The following is a 19,209-nucleotide window of genomic DNA, read 5'->3' as shown; positions in this document are numbered from 1 at the left end:
CTTACTCCTTGAAAGAAAAGCAGTGACCAACCTAGACAGCATATTAAAAAGCAGAGACATTATTTTGCTAACAAAGGTCCATTCAGTCAAAGTTATGGTTTTTCCAACAGTTGTATACAGCAGTCATGTATGGATGTGAGATTTGGACTATAAAGAAAGCTGAATGCCAAAGAATTGATGCTTTTAAACTGTGGTGTTGGAGAAGACTCTTGAAAGTCCCTTGGACTGCAAGGAGATCCAACCCATCAATTCTAAAGGCAATCAACCCTGACTATTCATTGCAAGGACTGATGCTGAAACTGAAGCTCCAATACTTTGGCCACCTGATTCGAAAAACTGACTCATTTGAAAAGACCCTGATGCTGGGAAAGATTGAAGCAGGAGGAGAAGGGGATGACAGAGGATGAAATGGTTGGATGGCATCACCGACTCGATGGACATGTGTTTGAGTAAACTCCGGGAGTTGGTGATGGACAGGGAAGCCTGGCGAGCTCCAGTCCATGGGGTTGCAAAGAGTTGGACACGACTGAGCGACTGAACTGAACTGAACTGTATTCTCTGAATTTTTAACTATTTTAAAATCTTCATCTTTGTCTTCCCTTCAAGCCCATGTGTTCAGGGACCAACTTTGCAGCACTGAGTGAAGTCACCTATAGTCCCCAAGAAAACCTGGTAAATCCTAATGTTCAGAGATGAAAGAAGAAAATGAGCCCTGAATTCCTTTGTCATTAAAATTTCTTCCTTGTCGACTGAGTTTCTGTGGATTTGAATGAATTATCTAAGAATCAGTGTTAGCGTTTAATTGGAAGACAGAGGAAACCACAAAGAGTCTGACAAGAAAGGGCAGACAAAATAGGAATGTCTCTAGGCATTGAAAAGTTTGACAGGCGAGAAGAGTTTGTGATTTGCAAAGCAGCTGGAGAACATGAGTCAGCAGGAGATAACTAAAAAAAGTTAAATAATTAAGCTTACATAATAGCTATCTGATTGACTATCTAGATGTGGTTTTAATTAACACTTTTAACCTCTCTTTGTTGGTAACTATATATTATCCAATCTAAAAGTGGAGAACTTTCATTATTACCAAAAATCATTCATCTACAGAGTGTTGGGGGATTTATTTCCAAACTTAGCAAAGGAGCTACTGTCCTTCCAACTCCCTTCCCTCTCTCCTCCTCCCAACACAAACTCCCTTACAATTAGTTCTCTGAGTGGAAATTGAGGACTTGGCTCCTCCTTTCATCATTTTCTGTAGGTAAAGTGGAAGACTTAGTCCATCAGTCCTGTCTGACTCTCTGCGACCTCATGGACCGTAACTTGCAAGGCTCCTCTGTCCATGGGATTCTCCAGGTAAGGCTCCTCTGTCCATGGGATTCTTCAGGTAAGGGATGGGTTGCCATCCCTTCTCCAGGAGATCTTCTCCACCCAGAGATCAATCCAGGTCTCCTGCCCTGCAGACAGATTCTTTACCATCTGAGTCACCAGAGAAACCTTTCTATGCGTAAATTGGGATGTAATGATACGAAGAACTAAATTCTTGAGCAGGTTTACTGGATGGGGGCCCTTTCCTGGACAGAGTAGGGGGTGGAGTTGGCAAAGTTTAAGAAGATTTAGTCTTCCCACCTTTGAGGAGTTCTGAGCTATGTTTAAGATAGATCAATAAATAAATGTCCCTGGTGATGAAGAAAGTAAAAGATCTGCAAAGGAGGACAGAAAATTTTCCCAAGTTTGGGACAGAGTAGTTGGAGAGAAAGGCAAGGAAGAGATACTGGGGTTGGTGCTAAAAGCTCAGCTTCTGGGCACCAGTGCTGAATTGAATCTTGTACACAGAGTTTGGGGTGAAGTACAAAAGAGTAACTTTATTGCTTTGCCAGGCAAAGCAGATCACAGAGGGGCACAGTGACCCTCAAAACTGCTGCAGTCCTTTAATCTGGTTTCAGATAGTCTCTCTGAAACCAGAGACTGAGTCTTCAGTGCTGTGCACAGACTTTCTCTGATTGTGGGGAGCAGGGGTTCCCCCCTAGTTGTTGTGGGCAGGGTTTTCATTATGGTGACTTCTCTTGCTGCAGAACATGGGCTGTAGGGCTCAAAGCTTCAGTAGTTGCAGCACACAGGCTCAGTAGTTGTGCCTCATGGGCCCTAGAGCTCAGGCTCAATAGTCATGGTGCTCTGAGGCTTAGTTGCATATGGAATCTTCCCTGACCAGGGATTGAACTCATGTCCCCTGCACTGGCAGGCAGACTCTCAACCTCTGGACCACCAGGGAAATCTAGGTCTCAGTCTTTTGATGAGTTTCTCTGGTTCTTTTAATCTGGCCCTAGATAGTCTGCTCTGAAATGATGAATGCTAATGTCACGCGAGTGTATGTTCCTCGGTTCTTTGTCTCGTCACAACAAAGAATTGGAGCGATGGACATTAAAGCCCTCGGCGGGTCACAGCTGTAGGGTCTTGAACAAACCGTGTTATAGCTCTTAGGCAAATCAGTGTTACAGCTCTATTTTATTTAGAAGATAGCAGGAGAATCCATCCTTGAAGTGTGAGGGCATGCCAACCCAAAGACTCGAAGAGAAGAGAGTGGAGGAGTGCGCGGGAAAGGAGAGAGAGTGAGAGAGAGAGAGAGAGATAGGGCACACGCACGCGGTGTGTGGGGGCGGGGGGAGAGAGCGCATGCAGGCGGGAGAGAGAGAAAGAGAGAAAGCGCTTTGGCTCTTCCTTTTACATGCTTTTTCCTCCACCTGGGCCTGCCCAATGCAAATTGGGCTTAGCCAGAAGTGCTATTTGTTCTACCTGAAGTCTTCACTCTGGTCCTTGGACCTTCCTTTGACCTTCCTTGTCTTTTAGCCACTGCCATTTTGGACTCCTTTTCCCTATTCTACCTACCTAACACTAACATCTTCCATTTGAAGAGGATATTAGTTCTGTAAAGAGCGCAAAGGTATTGTATCGTGTATCCCTTGAGGTAGAACTAGGACTCTCCCCCAAGGCTGCACTTTTGTTTCTTGGCTGCTCCCCTGTAGTCTCTGCATCCCCTCCCTTCCCTAATTAACAATTGTTGAAAGGGCTTGCATACCCAGGAGCCCCACTGGATTCATCTCGGTTTCAAGGTTGAGTCCTGAGGACCCTGCAGAAAGGGTACCTACCATGCAGCATGAGAGAAGAACTATAAAGTTATGTTACTCCAAAGCTAAATTCAAATCCTGTCCCAGGATACAATTTTAGTGTACAAACTATGTTAGAAAGGATAGCTATGAGCAAAAAAAAAAAAGTTAGAGGGAAAATAAAATATAAACCTAAATGATAGTAAAGAAAGAAACTTCTACAGCCATCTGCCTGAAGTGGGAGCAGGGGTGCGGGATATTAACCTTGACTGGGACCTTGAGGGTTGGATAGAATTTTAAAGTGAGAAAAAGTAGTGTTTGGAGGGCAATGATAAAAAAGTTTGCTTTTGCTTAGGCCCGAGTGTGGGAAGAGATAAGCTAAGCCTGAGGGCAGAAGACCTTGAATACTAAGCCAAGGAATTTGTATTTTACTTGCTGAATTTTTACAATGCTGCATCCAGCGTGTCCTTAAGTCAGTACATCCAAATACAAAGGTATGTTTTTATTTTCTTTTTATTTTCCTTATCCAAGGAACCCATAGTAAGATCTTCAGATCTATTGCTGTCTGTTTAAATAGGTAGACATACTTTCTAACCTCTTCCTATACTTTTTCTCAATATAATTGCTAATAGTGACTCCTTTCTCTCTCAAAAATGGGTTGAATGATAAATTACTTGGACATCCTACTTACCTGCTACAATTTGCACTTAGTCCCATCTGGAAATGTAATGGAAATGTAATTCATTAAGTCTTTGGCAGGTGGAAATTTGCAGCTCTCTCTGCTGTTTTCACTTTGCTTGTGTCGACTTAAAAAGTATTCACAACCTAAAAGCTGAGAGTTGTTTTATGCAGTGGGAATTTTTAGGACTTTAAGCCCTGGAGAAAGCATTTCAAGTGATCCCAAGAGAACTGCTCTGAGGAGGTGAGAGGAGGAACCAGGTTATATAAAAGTTTTGCAACAAAGGGCAGGTAGATTTTTTGTAAATTAAAGAAAACCAGATATCCCAAGTTAAGGAATTTTGCACTTTTTTTGTGTGTGTGAAAAAGTGAAAGTGTTAGTCGCCCAGTCATGCCCAACTGTTTGCAACCCCATGGACTGTGTAGCCTGCCAGGCTCCTCTGTCCATGCAATTCTCCAGGCAAGAATACTTGAGTGGATAGCCACCCCAGGGAATCTTCCTGGCCCAGGGATCAAGCCTAGGTCACCTGCATTGCAGGCAGATTCTTTACCATCTGAGCCAAAAGGGAAGCCTGTGTATGGAAAGATGCAAGAGTCTGAGCTCACTGAAATCGTTCCTTTGATGCGCATCTCAGCTATCCGAGGCCAGTGTCCGGTTTTCACATCCTGAGCTCCTCAGGACTCACCACTCCCTCGTGGAGGGCTGCAGTAGCTATTGTCTGTTTACTGAAGTGGCAGGAAATAGTCCCATTCCTCACCTGCTTTCAGGTTAGACTTGTTTGTCTTGATGCCTCCCTGCTGCCTTCTCTCCTTCAGGTTTAACGTCTGACCAGCTTTCTTCCTTGGGCTTTAGACCCATTTGTCCTGGAAAAGACTCCTTTGACAGCCAGAGCTTACTCAGTGGACCTCCATCCTAGCTGTGCATTTGGGATTAAATGTCCCAACAGGCAGGCTAAGCACTAACCAGGAGAATTCCACACAAAGAAATTTTTCTAAAAACAATCTGATATTTGGTGGTTTTTATAAAATATTTATCCCATCAACCCACTTGAATTCGTTAATATTTTACAACTTCATTTTTGGTTTTTGTTTTAATTTCAGATGAGGTCATGATAGCTTTTGCCATGCGTAAGGCCTCTAAAAGTCTCCCCTTCCCCTTGCTCTAGCCCATCCTCAATGCTCTTGATCCCCTGTATATAGGGTGGGACCTGGACTGGTCCTGGCATTTGGTACTAAATGGGTAAAGCTGGCAAAGACATCAGTGAGGCCAAAGGAATACTAGATCCCCCCTGGGAAGAGTTGAACCTGGGGGATGTTTGTAAGCTTGCTCAAGGCCAGGAGAGGTGAGGTTTGATAGAGCTGTAAGTAAGGGCTGGTGTTCCACATGGGGAGCAGAATGAAAGCACCACCTGCTTTGGGAATCAGGATTTCTCAGGCAAAGGATTCCGTATCCTACCTTGGTCTCACCCTCTCTCCTCCTGCAGGACCCAGATAGAGTCCTGGTCCTCAGCCCACACCTGTCCTGTCTATGAGTCTAAGACCCTTTTGTCTTCTCTTCTGTGGGTTTTCTTAGAGAACAAGGCCCTTCCACCATAAATACTCAGCACTGTCACCAGCAGTGGTGCCCTGTAACTTTGGTTTTACCTCTTCCAGCATCTCCTCTTTACCAAGGAAGATGAAGGAGAGGAGATATTGTCATTCACCATATGCTGGTAGTTGTAACCTCTATACTAGACACTTTACATCACTACCAATATTTAATTCTTATAACAAATAATGTCTAGAAGGTGATGGCAATGATCTCTTATTTTATTTTATTTTATTTTATTTTTTTCTCATAGCCCCGCCATGGCCGGGTCGAGCTGCAGCTCCACCATCTTGGGCCGCCGCCGCCGCCGCCGCCGCCGCTTGCTGCCCGCGCGCCGCCGGGCCGGCCCATCTCTCGGCAGGGCGATCTCTTATTTTAGATGAGAAACTGAGGCTTCAAGTGTTTTTCAGAAATTGCTCAAAGAATCGATGAGAGTGGGATTCCAATGGCAGCTTTCTAATATAATGTGCTGACTCCTAGAGCTGTTCTGGAAGGTGCTGGAAAGTGCTACTGGAAACAAAAATGTTAAGTCATAATTGATTCCTGCCCCCCCAGGAAATGATAGTCCAGTGAGGCAGGCAAGCACACAGAAATCCACCCCAACTGGAGTAGGGTACCAGGAGAATAGACCACATAACCTGTCAAAATTCAACTCAAATATCCCATTTCCTGAGAGCCACTCCACAGATTCTAATCAAAGAACTATTATGTGTCTTATGCTAAAGTGCTCTATACTCTAATCAGACCACATATTTTAGCAATTTAATGTACTAGTAGAAAATAGTATTAGATGTAACATTAACAGGCTATGTTTTCATTCACTATATATTTATTCTAGGAGTAATCCTTGAATGTGTACTAAATTCTAGCTTCCTCCCTAGGTGTCAAGAATATAAATGCAAATATGATGTGAATCTTGACCTCCAGGGTCTTAGAATTGGTTTAATGACTTTGTAAGAGCACATTGTATAATTCTAACCATCTATAATCCTTTATTGGGGCTTCCCTGGTGACTTGGGGATAAAGAATCCACCTGCCAATGAAGGACATGTGTGGTTCAATCCCTGGATTGGGAAGATCCCCCCAAGGAGGAATGGCAACCCATTCCAGTACTCTTGCCTGGAGAATTTCATGGACAGAGGAGCCTGGAGAGCTACAGTCCATGGGGTCACAAAGAGTTGGATAGAACTTAACATCTAAACAACAACAACAAATCCTGTTTCAGGGGGCTCTGGGCTGCATTTCTTAACTAGCTCATGGAATTCTCACTTTTCCAGGCATGTGGACGGTATGCAGAGAGTTCTCACCAACTGGGAATAATACTCCATTGCTGGATTAATTCAGTGGACACATGAGAATGAAGAAGGTCAAGGGAATCACCCTGTTGTCTGGAACATAACCACTGATGGGACTTTTCTTGGTATGCATTTGGGTAGGAAAGTGTAAACAAAAACATAAGATGATGAATTTCATCTGCTATAACCAGGCTCTCCCTGAACGATGCATCACCCCTTACCACTCTCTCGCTGCTTCCCTTCCTGGCTTATGTGATAGAAGAGGACAGTTTACTGTGGACCTTGCAGGTGGATATCTGCATCTGAATCCCAGTTTTGCTACCAAGAAACAAGTTGCTTTATCTCTGTGAACCTCACTCACCATCTTCATCTATGGAATGGAAGTGATCATAATCCTGCAGCAATGCCCTTGCTTGGGACCATTAAAAAGTTAATTAAAGGGCCAGCCACCAATCTTGGACTTCCCTGGTGTTTCAGTGGTCAAGAATCCTCCTGCCACTTAAAAAACTGGAAACAGAACTGCCTTATGATCCAGCAATCCCACTGCTGAGCATACACACTGAGGAAACCAGAATTGAAAGAGACACATGTACCCCAGTGTTCATCGCAGCACTGTTTAAAATAGCCAGGACGTGGAAGCAACCTAGATGTCCATCAGCAGATGAATGGATAAGAAAGCTGTGGTACATATACACAATGGAGTATTACTCAGCCATTAAAAAGAATACATTTGAATCAGTTCTAATGAGGTGGATGAAACTGGAACCTATTATACAGAGTGAAGTAAGCCAGAAAGAAAAACACCAATACAGTATACTAATGCATATATATTGGAGAAGGCAATGGCACCCCATTCCAGTACTTTTGCCTAGAAAATCCCATGGATGGAGGAGCCTGGTAGGCTGCAGTCCATGGGGTCGCTAGAGTTGGACACGACTGAGTGACTTCACTTTCACGCATTGGAGAAGGAAATGGCAACCCACTCCAGTGTTCTTGCCTGGAGAATCCCAGGGATGGGGAAGCCTGGTGGGCTGCCGTCGATGGGTTGCAGAGTTGGACATGACTGAAGCGACTTAGCAGCAGCAATGCATATATATAGAATTTAGAAAGATGGTAACAATAACCCTGTATACGAGACAGCAAAAGAGACACTGATGTATGGAACAGTCTTTTGGACTCTGTGGAAGAGGGAGAGGGTGGGATGATTTGGGAGAACGGCATTGAAACATGTATAATATCATATATGAAACGAGTTGCCAGTCCAGGTTTGATGCACGATACTGGATGCTTGGGGCTGGTGCACTGGGACGACCCAGAGGGATGGTATGGGGAAGGAGGAGGGAGGTGGGTTCAGGATGGGGAACACATGTATACCTGTGGTGGATTCATTTTGATATATGGCAAAACCAAGCAATACTGTAAAGTTAAAAAAAAAAAAAAAAAAAGAATCCTCCTGCCGGTGCAGAGGACATGGGTTCGATCAATCCCTGGTCTGGGAAGATTCCACATGCGGTGGAGCAACTAGGCCTGTGCGCCATAACTGCTGAGCCTGCAGCTGCAATTCCTGAAACCCATGTGCCTAGAATCTGTGCTCCACAACAAGAGAAGTCACGACAATGAGAAGACCTCAAACCCCGATGAAAAGTAGCCCCTGCTCTCCTAAACCCACTCCCAGCAACAAAGACCCAGCACAGCCAAAAATCCGGAAGTGCTAGCCACCAGTCTGAATATCACCTTTTCTATACAGGGCACTGGGGTCTTAGATTACTAAGCACAGTTGAGACAAGCTGCCTTTGAGGCTTCGGTTTCTAAAATTTGGTAGAAAGAGCCTCACCTTGGGGCAATACAGTAGCCTCATTTTTGGTTTTCTCTTTGGTGAGCTCTTTGAGGGCATGACTAGCCTTTATCTTGTTTACTTTCCATTCTCAGAACATTTCTAGTGCCAACTGATACTCAGTAAATGATTGCTGATTAATAACTATATATTTGGGGGAAGCTCAAAGACAGCATGACTTTTTTGTACCAAAAAGCTTATTATAGAATCCACTTTATGTAAGACTCATGTTTCTTCAACTTATTTCTTTTTTTTTATTCTAATTTTTTTTTTCAATTGAAATGACTATTCTTGCTTGGAGAATCCCATGGACAGAGGAGCTTAGCAGTGTACAGTCCATAGGGTCCCAAAGGGTCAGACACAACTGAAGCGACTTAGCACGTGTAATTAATTTACAAAGCTGTGTTAGTTTCAGGTCAGTTGGTTCAGTTATACACATAAGGCTCTCTTTGTACAGTCAATATTTTCTCCACAAGAGTCTTTTTTTACTTAATTGAAGTTTCTTTCCTATCCCCTTCTTTTAAGCGAAGTTATCAAAAAAACAGATGGTTATGTGCATCCATAACCACATACCAACAATGCAAAGCAGTGACGTGACCCTAAGTGGGCAGAGTGGTAACTAGGAATGCAGGTCCTGTTACTTTATCTGGATTCAAGTCCTCACTCTGTAGTTGGGTGACTGGGCAGGTTGATTCACCTCTCTGAGTCTTGGTTTCCTCCTTCTCTGTAAAATAGAAATAGCAACACACAAAAAAGGAAATAATATAAATAATTAAAATGGTACCTACCCTTTGGAGGGCAGTTAAGGATGACAGTGTGAAAGTCACTATCCAGCTCACCCAGCAGCATCTGGCCTGTGGCTAGTGCTTTCCGAACTGTTACAGTGACAGCATCTCCCAATCACAGGAGACAACACAAGCCACCTCAGTCTCTGAAAGTCTTAGAACCCTGGATCCAGACCTGTCAGGTCATCTGATTTTGATGGGCACAGGCTGTGCCCAGTAGACGCTGCTTGCTGAAACGATGTTCCTGGAGACCTTCAAAGTCAGCATGTCTAAATTTGAACCCATAACTCTTAGAGGCCCTCTCTTGATCATCATCGTCATGTAGGTCACCCATGTCAGGAGCCTGTGAAGCTTCCTCGCCTCCTTCCTCATGCTCTAAGCCACATCATTATCAAGGGCTGTCAAACTGCCCTTTTTATGACATCTAGGACTCAGCACCAGCTTTTAAATCCCTCTGCCTGACAGGCTTCCTAATCCTTCACGTTGTGGCTGGTCCATCTCCAGACCTCTGATTGGGTACCATCAGAAAGCTGATCCTTCCCACACATAGCTGTGGAAAGAGTCATTCTCACAAACAAATAGGATAACGCCCCACTTTGCAAACCCTTCTTTGACCCCTGCCAGCTCCAGGAAAAACGTCACAATCCATCCCAGTGTGGGAACCTCCTGGCCTCACCAGCCTGCCTCTTCCCAACCTTTGCTCCAGCCCTGAGAGGACACCACTGTGCTTATAACTGACTGCACAGTCCTCTGCCTGAATGCCCTTCCTCTTTGGTCTTCCTAACAGAGTCCTGCTTTTTTGTCTGAAGGCTCTTTCGACTCTCACCTGCTCTGTGACTCTTCCCTAGGCCTGAGACTGATCCTATCTCTCTTGCCTCTGGTATTTAGGCATATCTCCTTTTGCTACCATAATTCCCCAAGCTGCAGCCCTTATCATCCAGTATGGTTATTGTGAATGGTCTTCCTGTCTCCCTGGTTACACTGTGAAACACACAGTAATTGCCAGGATGGGAGCACCATTCACCGAAGTCATACCACCCAGAATAGGGTTTAGAACAAAGCAAATGATCAAAAAATACTTAATAAATGAATGAGAATGATTACTGAATTAATCAAGTGTGAAGGTAAGGAATTAGAGGGCACACAGGAAACAGTCTGCTTGGGATGCTGTTAACCCAGAGGACTGTGGGGGTGGCTCCCCTACTCCCTCAAAGTCCTGGCACAAATGTCACCTTCTTAGCAAGGTGGTCACTGATCACTGAATTTAAACCCTCTCACTCTGCACTCCCCACCCCCTTTCCTCCTGCTTTTCTCTAAAGCCCTTGTCATCATGGAAAAGTGAGAATGAAAGTGTTAGTTGCTCAGTCATGTTCGACTCCTTGGGACTCCTAGCTCACCAGGCTTCTCTGTCCATGGAATTCTCCAGGCAAGAATACTGGAGTGGGTAGCCATTCCCTTCTCCAGGTGATCTTACCAACCCAGGCATTGAGCCCAGGTCTCCTGCATTGCAGGTAGACTCTTTACTTTCTGAGCAGGCAGGGATTTTGTTTGCTTTGCCTATTGCTATACCAAGAACAATGTCTGATGTACTTCAGGTACTCAGGGCACATTATACTGAAAATGAATGAATGAATGTCAAGCATTCATGACTCTTGTCGTAGCTGACAGGTTTGTTAGAAAAGGGAGTGATCATTTTAGCCTAAGGCTAACGACTCCTTTGAAGTTCAAGGTCCATAAAACCAATTTTAATAGATTCCATTTATCAAAAAAACAAAGAATATTCTTTTGATGATCTTATTTACTCATTAGATACTCATCTTATCTACTACTATCTCAGACTAAACCAATGGAAGGATCAAATGTCACTGATATAAAATTCAAATATTAAACTAGTAATAATATCAAAAAGAATCAATAATAAGGCTAACACTTCACCGCTTTTACTATGGGCTAGGCTCTGTCTCAAGCATATGACATGTTTTATTTTGCTTTGCTATTTTTTTAATACTTATTTTTATCTATTTGGCTGTGCCGGGTCTTAGTTGCAGCACTTGAGATCTTCCATCTTCATTGAGGCATGAGGGATCTTTTAGTTGTGGCCTGTGGGGTCTAGTTCTGCAATCAGGGATCAAACCCAGACCCACTTCATTGGGAGCATAGAGTCTTAGCCACTGGATTACCAGGGAAGTCCCCATATGACATGCATTAACTCATTTAATCATCACTTTAACCCTATTAGTTAGTATTATTATTTTCCCATTTTACAAATCAGAGCACTGAGGTGTGGAGAGCTTAAGCAATTCTCTTGAGGTCACAGAGCTGCAGTGTGGGGAAATCCAGAGGTCATGGTGAAAAGTGAAAGTCATTCAGTTGTGACCAACTCTTTGTGACCCCATGGACTATACAGTCCATGGAATTCTCCAGGCCAGAATACTGAAGTGCATAGCCTTTCCCTTCTCCAGGGGATCTTCCCAACCCAAGGATCACACCCAGGTCTCCTGCATTGATTCTTTACCAACTGAGCTATCAATTAGTATTATTAATTCCCCATTTAACAAATCAGAGCGCTGAGTTGCAGAGAGGTTAAGCAATTCACTTGAGGTTACAGAGCTGCAGTGTGGGGAATCCAGAGGTCACGGTAGAACAGAAGAAATGCAACACAGCAAAGAGCTTGCATTCAAGCTCTTAACCGAGTCACATGTTCAAGTAACCTCGTTTTCTAAACTTCGATAACCTCACCTGGAAAATGAGGAGGATGGTACATGTTCACGTGGTTGTTGAGAGGCTGACAGTCATTATATGAATACGTGAAAGTGCAGTCAAAACAAGAGCTTCTAGGGGGACTTCCCTGGTGGTCCAGTGGTTAAGACTCTGTGCCCCCAATGCAGGTGGCACAGGTTCAGTCCTTGGTCAGGGAACTAAGATTTCACATGCTGAAGGCCTTGGCCAAAAACAAACAAACAAACAAGACATGAGCTACTCTTACTCATTGGGTAACATTATGATGTTAATATTTTTATCCCATTCAATGTTATGACACTATTATAATTACTACATGATTGCCTCCATCTCATTCCAGGAAATAAACTTTGCTCTTGTTGGCAATTCATTCATACATCCTGGGCATAAATTGTTTTCACTTGTCTCTCGTGTCCCCAAGCAGCCTACAAGCTGAGTTGAGGTTCAGATCTTCTGGGAGGTAGAGATGGTCTCAGCCCACACCAAACGTTACAGGATCTCTTCATTTTAAAAGCAAGAGAGTCTGGTTAGTTGACATCAAAGGTGTGAATTTAAAGACCTCTGCCACCTGATGAAGATTCTTTAGTGTTAAAACAAGTTCTGGGGTTTCCCTGGTGGCTCAGTGGTAAAGGATCTTCCTGCCAATGCCAGAGAAGTGAGTTCAATCCCTGATCCGGGAAGATCCCACATGCTGTGGAACAACTAAGCCCACGCACCACAACTACTGAGCCTGAGCTCTAGAGCCCACGAGCCACAACTACTGAAGACCGAGCACCCTAGAACCTGTGCTCTGCAACGAAAGGGGCCAGCGCCATGAGCAGCCCGAGCACCGCATCTGGAGAGTAGCCCCCGTTCGCTGTAACTAGAGAAAGCAGAAACAAAAAGCCAGCACAGGCTAAAAGAAAGAAAGAAAGAAAATTTAAAAACCAAGTTCTGCCTCGAGGCCTTTCTCCCCATCTGCCCTCTTTGGACAATGTTTTCCCCTTCTGTCTAGGAACCAGTTAGTTCTCACTGCTCACGCTGCCTCTTCAGAGAAGCACCCTCAGGCCTCCAGGCAGAACGGATGCCCTACTCCCTGCTCAGTCCATGCCCACACATCTCCACTGGCACTGCCACAGCCCTGATGCAGACTCAGTTGCATAAATGGTAAGTATCTGTCTCCACTAAAATATAAGTTGGATGAAGCCAGAGACCATCTCTATCTTTTTCAGCATTGGAACCCAGGGCCCTTTTTAACTACAACAGCTTGCCTGCAGAAGGTGCTCACTAAAATATTCTGAGTGAAAGAAAGCACCCATTGGCCACTTCGGGGAAGCCCCAAGCTCTCTGAGCCTTGGTTTCCACGTCTGTCAAAGAATCTGCTTGGCCATGGCGTGATTGCAGTGGATACTGCAGTGAGAGCTCTCATGGCACAAAAAGTGAACAAGCAAGCAGGGACTGAGGTGCCACAGTTTCTATCCAAAGCATTTTAGGAGGTGAAAAATGGCCTCCAAGACAGAGTTACACACCAGACATTGTTATTTGGAGCAAAAGCAACCAGGAGGGAGAAAAGGACATATGTTGACTTGGAGGGCAGAAGGAATTCCAAGCTCTGCAGTATCTTTGGAATTCCTGGAGCCCTTTCAGCATGAATCGGGTTACACGGGAGATATATTTGGGTTTTACCATCCACTCAGGGGTGCTTCACGTTGGCCATGGAGATGAATCTTAACTTACTATAAATAGAATGAAGAGAGGTCTGTTGCTAAATTATTTATTGCACATTCCATCTTGCCTGAAGCAATGATGTTTTTAGGTTCCACAAAAGTAGCTGTGTATAGTCTGTAGTCATTACATAAAGGAAACTCTGACAGTTTAGATTATAAACCATAAATTATCTGTTCATCAGCTGGTGAAGAGCACACAGTGTGACTATTGTGTTAGTGCAGGAGACTAGAAATAGATATCTGCAGCTTCTCCCAAACACTCTGTCCACATTTGCCATAAAGATCCACTAATCAATGTTTGTTTTCCATCCTGTAGAATGAAAAGCAGAATTTCCTCTCCTTTACCTGATGGGTCCTGCGTGGCTTCCCAGGGCCTGTGGAGAGACAGTCAGGCTTAGAGGAATCTTCCCAACACAATACAGAATAAATTCCTTACAAAGCTTCACATTACAACAGATAGATTGAGAAAGCCCTTCACATTCCTCCCTTTAATTGCAATAGGTTTGAGGTTGAGGGAGATTTCTCAATAGGGAAACAACTCATATACCTCTTTCTCTCTCTTTTTTTTTTTAATAAATGAAGGTATTTTCCTTTCTAGAAAGGCATTTTTCAGGCCCAAATTTTTATTCCTCTTTTTGTTTCTATCTCCTCCAATCTTTTCCTATAATCAGTTAATAATGATCATTCATTTGGTTATTCATTTAGCAAACATGTATTAATGCCTATCATGGGTTGAACTCACTATCTGTGTAGATAACGCCACTGGCCTTCCTCCAGCTCAGCCTGGGCACCTTGAGCCCCTTCTCCTGAAAGCCTTCTCTTCCTCCAGTGCTCTTATCCTTCAGATCTTAGCTCAGATTTTACCAACCTGGGGACTCTTTTTGATCATCAAGCTGGATTCCACCTCTTTGGTGTCCCCACACCCAATGTACACACTCCATGCTCTCATTTTCCTCTGTCCAACCTCTCCCAGAACTTCCTACATTTTGAATATATCTGGTGACATGTTCCCTACATGGAGTTACATATGCGGATGCATTTCAGCATCACATTAGGGGCTTCCCTGGTGGCTCAGACAGTAAAGAATCTGCCTGCAATGCAGAAGGCCTGGGTTTGATCCCTGGATTGGGAAGATCCCCTGGAGAAGGAAATGACAACCCACTCCAGTATTCTTGCCTAGAGAATCCCATGGACAGAGGAGCTTGATGGGCTATAGTCTATGGAGTCACAAAGAGTCAGACACAACTGAGCAACTAACACTTTTAGTTTTTCACTTTTCATCATCAGATCGATCATGATCGATATGTATTTGTTGAGCTACCAACCTGTTTGCAAACAGTCACAAAATCGAGAGTAGCTTCTGCAGTCGAAGTTTCTTACTCACCACGTAGTCATGTACTCCTCTCTGCAGCCCTTCTCAGAGTGGCTGTCCTCCAGGGCCCTCTCAGGGGGCCTGGGCTGCGTCCAACTTGAGACTCTGCCATCTTTTGGACTGAGTCAGCTGGCAGATGCAGAGCAGAACGTGTCTAGTGGACACCTCGGTCTGGAAGGGACGCACGTCTTGCTCATCCACCATCCTTTGGCCAGAATTAGTCACATGACTCATCAAGGGGAAGGGCAGCTGGAGAATAGAGGGGTGATCCTCTGTTATAAGTGGATGCAGCTAGGATCGGCCACAGGCACCTAAAAGGACGATGAGGATGCTGATGGGCAAAGACATGGGTGGGGAAGGCAAGCAGATAGCATGAGCAAGGGCTGGGGGAGGGAAACAAGAAATAATAATAACAAAACACTAATGATTTGGGGGCTTCCCTGGTGGCTCAGTAGTAAAGAATCCGCCTGTCAATGCGGGAGACACATGAGACACGGGTTTGATCCCTGGGTCAGGAAGATCCCCTGGAGAAGGAAATGGCAACCCACATCAGTATTCTTGCCTGGGAAACCCCATGGACAGAGGAGCCTGGTGGGCTACAGTCCATAGAGTCACAAAGAGTTGGACATGACTGAGTGACTGAAACATGCACACACAATGATTTGGGAGGAACTATAATAAATGAAGAGATATCTTATAGAGGTATCTAGTCCCTCAAGGATAATAGGCTGAAGAAAGTTATGGATAGGTCGTTGAGTGGGCAGATAAATGGACAGATGGATTTGCACCTGTGGTTAGGACCTGCGACATTCTTCTGTAGAGAGGTGCAAGGTGAACTGGGATGCCGGTCCTCCCAGCATCCTATACATCTCTCCCCACCCATCTTGAAGTGGACACATGAGGAACTACAGAAAGGCAGGAACCCCGAATGAAGGGATGAGAGGCTGGATGCCTTTGAGAGTCTGGCCCTCCAGAGATGCTCTTAGGAAGCCTTTTGACTTTGCTTTCATTCATTTGTGAGTTAGTCTCTCATGTCTTTATCTGCTGCCTCCAGCCTGACCACAGGACAGAGAAGTGAAGGGAAATAACAGGTGTACTCTACTCGCAGACAATGGCTTCTAAAAGCATGTGCACAGGCTAACAGGATAGAAGTTAAATTCTGAAAGCAAGGTAGAGCTTATCTGGACCCCTGTTCATGGAAATGATGAGGACTCCGAAACCCTGGGGTGGGGATGGGGTCCGCCACCCATGTGATAAGAGCAGAACAAGGACCCTGGTCTCTCCCAGCTGAAGTGTGTGCCAGGGAATCAGGCCTAAAATGAGAGAGTGAGCGAGTGTGTGAGCAGGTGCTGAGTGCTATGGGGAAAAGGGAAGGCTAAACAGGTGAAGGGGGACCAGAAATGCTGGGATGCTGGCAAGGCATGGAAGGCAAGGTGCAAGAGCTGGGTGACGCTGAGCCAAGTCTTGAAGGAGATGAGAGGTGAACCATGTAAACATCAAGGGAAGACACTATCGGGGTCAATGAGAGGCTCGAAGACAAGGTGTGACGTGGAGAATACATTTCAAAAAGATCACCTTGGCTGCTCGGTTGAGAATAGACCTTGAGAGGTAAGATGTGGGGAGACCATTTGAAGGTTATGGGAGTGACCTAGGCAAGAATGATGCACTAAATTCATAATCAAAACTATAATGCTCCAGGCAAAGGCTTGATAGATTGCATACGTTAATCACTTATAAACTAAGCAGAGTAAATATTAAAAACTTCTAATTCTATTTTTCAGATGATACAAAGAAAAACCAGAATTCAGACAAGGCAAGACCTTCCCCAATGTCACAAATGACATACCTAGGTGTAGTTAATGGCAGAGACACGCTTCAGATTCTAACTTATCATTAATTAACACTAATCATTGTTAATAGTCGATTAACGATGTTGTGATATTTTCAGGTGGACAGCAAAGGGACTCAACCATACACATACATGCATCCATTCTTCTCCCGGGGGTAATTTTTTAAAGCATGGAGTAAGATATGAAGAGTCAGAAGAAAATAATAAAACTAGGAAAATTCATCAGACCAGAGAGTAGAAGAACAGATGGGGAGGAAGAGCAGGACCCTGATTCAGGCTCGTTTCTCTGTTTCTCCATCTGAAACTCTCTCCTCCCCTTTTTCCTTGCACCTGTCTTCATCAGAGAGGGTCCTCACCCCGTCCCTCTTGCAGATTAGTAAAGTTGGTGAAAAGCTGATAAGCTCTGCAGACCCCTGGCCTTCCGTCTGCTAGAGCCTGCATTGCGCTGGGGTCGATGCTGCAGTTCCAGGCTCCTTTCTCAGCTGGCTTTGGGCTCTAGTCCGCCGACGCATATCCTGGAGGAGGGACAGGAATGCTAGGGGACGGGAATGCTGGGGTGTTTTCCCTCTCTGTCTTCGCTGCAGCCTTTCCAGCCCAGCTGGTGACCTCGCCCCTGGCCTTGGGCAAACTCACCTCACCCCACTGCCATCCAGTATCAGATGACACTGACTTTCCCTCTTGTGTGAATCTCTGGGTTGCTTTGTTCTATTTATTACTTATTTGGCTTCTCCAATGTAGCTAACACCCTAGATTAAATTCCTCCCATTTTAAACACCGAAAGTGACTTCTGTTTCTCTTGAATGACAGACAGACATCCTTTCCACCAACAGACAACCATGCAATCTCAAGTGTGCCATTTCAAAACCATAGGAGACAGGACTCCAGTTTTGAAGTACCTGCCTTAAGGATGAGTTCCACTGCAGATTGATAATGCTACCCGAAAAAATTCCCTTTGAATAGAAGTCAAACTGTTTGTAGTGAGAAAAGCAATTTTGAAAGAATGATCATCAGTGCCTTTAAAAGTTTTCACGATGAATTAAGACACATTATCATCCACAAATTTTCTAAAAGATTCATCAATATTTAATTTGCTTCTCCAAATCACATTAGGATTAACATTACAAAGCAAACAGGCTTTTGTTCTAAGGAAAAATGTATCAGGGCTATGCAGTGGTTTTATCTGACACCTCTGTTAGCATAATACAGTGGAAGGGAGTATATTTGTGTTTGTACTCACAACAGATTCTGTTTCTGAATTTCTGCCCTTGGCTACTTTTACAAACTAAACATCATTTAACCAGCGGGAAGACACGGTACACAAAACTTTACAGCAGCAGGATATGTTCCCTAATATTTGGCTAATCTTTGGGTGATCTCAAGAGGAGCTAGTGGAAGAATGTTAAGAGTTAGCAGGGGGTATGTGAACCTCTCTTTTTATTACCTGGCTCAGCTAACACTTTGCAAGATGTCATGGCACAAGAATCTAATCATTGCCTCCAGAATCTCTTCACTGCTCTCTTCAGAACAAATCTGTGTCAGGTTCCTAAGTGCTAAGCTTGAATAGATCTGCTCTTAATAATTAATCCTTTCCTTAAAGTGCTTTGATTTTTCAGATTCGGCTGAGTATATATTTGGCAACTCTAAGCCTGTTGTGCCAAAACAAAATTGTAATGTTGATGGGGGGTGCTTAGCTGCTCAGTCGTGTCCGACTCTTTGAGACGCCATGGACTGTAGCCCGTCAGGCTCCTGTGTCCATGGAATTCTCCAGGCAAGAATACTGGAGGGGGTTGCCATTTCCTCCTCCAGGAGATCTTCCCAACCCAGGGATCAAACCCAGATCTCATGCATTACAGGAGGATTCTTTACCATCTGAGCCACCAGGGAAGCCCATTGGTGGGGGATCAGGTGTAAGATTCCAGGCCCCATGAGATTTTAGTGGAAGAAGCTCAGATGTGCTGTCTTAACCCTTGAAGAGAAGCTTGGCAGTCGTCACCTCCCCAGAAGAGGCATATTTAGCCTGAATTAAACACCCCTGCCTGCTGGTTCCCATGCAAACTGTCTTTGCTTGTTCTGTGTGTCTCTTTGTGTGCATATGTGTCTTTGCTTGAGCTGTTGCTTTCCTCACTTCACCCCTGTTACTCTGTATTCTTTTCTGAAGATTCAGCCATTGCCTCCTCCAGGAAGCCTTCTTTGATTCCTCTCCCACCCCCAACACCTCCCCACCAACACACACACACCCTGACCCCAGCTTTCCTGCAGCTCCTC

The 19,209-nt window shown here is 44.5% G+C and overlaps 2 long non-coding RNA genes across 4 annotated transcripts; one reads left to right on the top strand and one right to left on the bottom strand.

The window, feature by feature from the left end:
- The first annotated feature begins 1,092 nt into the window (after positions 1-1,092).
- On the top strand, positions 1,093-8,107 carry LOC132346620 (uncharacterized). 2 transcript variants are annotated; one of them, XR_009496525.1, is made up of 3 exons: positions 1,093-1,350; positions 3,454-3,592; positions 6,642-8,107. It is a non-coding gene; the product is annotated as an uncharacterized lncRNA (long non-coding RNA). The 2 variants fall into 2 exon arrangements; XR_009496524.1 differs by lacking the exon at positions 1,093-1,350 and having other exon boundaries at positions 2,547-3,592.
- On the bottom strand, positions 5,468-17,290 carry LOC101904537 (uncharacterized). Of its 2 annotated transcripts, XR_009496526.1 has the most exons (4): positions 15,108-17,290; positions 12,018-14,097; positions 9,067-9,217; positions 5,468-5,874 (listed from the first exon to the last, which is right to left on the bottom strand). It is a non-coding gene; the product is annotated as an uncharacterized lncRNA (long non-coding RNA). The 2 variants fall into 2 exon arrangements; XR_001501388.3 differs by lacking the exon at positions 5,468-5,874 and having other exon boundaries at positions 8,115-9,217.
- Between the last annotated feature and the right edge of the window lie 1,919 nt (positions 17,291-19,209).

This window comes from Bos taurus, chromosome 11, assembly GCF_002263795.3.
Source record: "Bos taurus isolate L1 Dominette 01449 registration number 42190680 breed Hereford chromosome 11, ARS-UCD2.0, whole genome shotgun sequence".
In the NCBI taxonomy this organism is placed as follows: Eukaryota; Metazoa; Chordata; class Mammalia; order Artiodactyla; family Bovidae; genus Bos; species Bos taurus.
The sequence above is the reverse complement of the archived record's forward strand: the minus strand, read 5'-3'. Positions and strand labels throughout refer to the sequence as shown.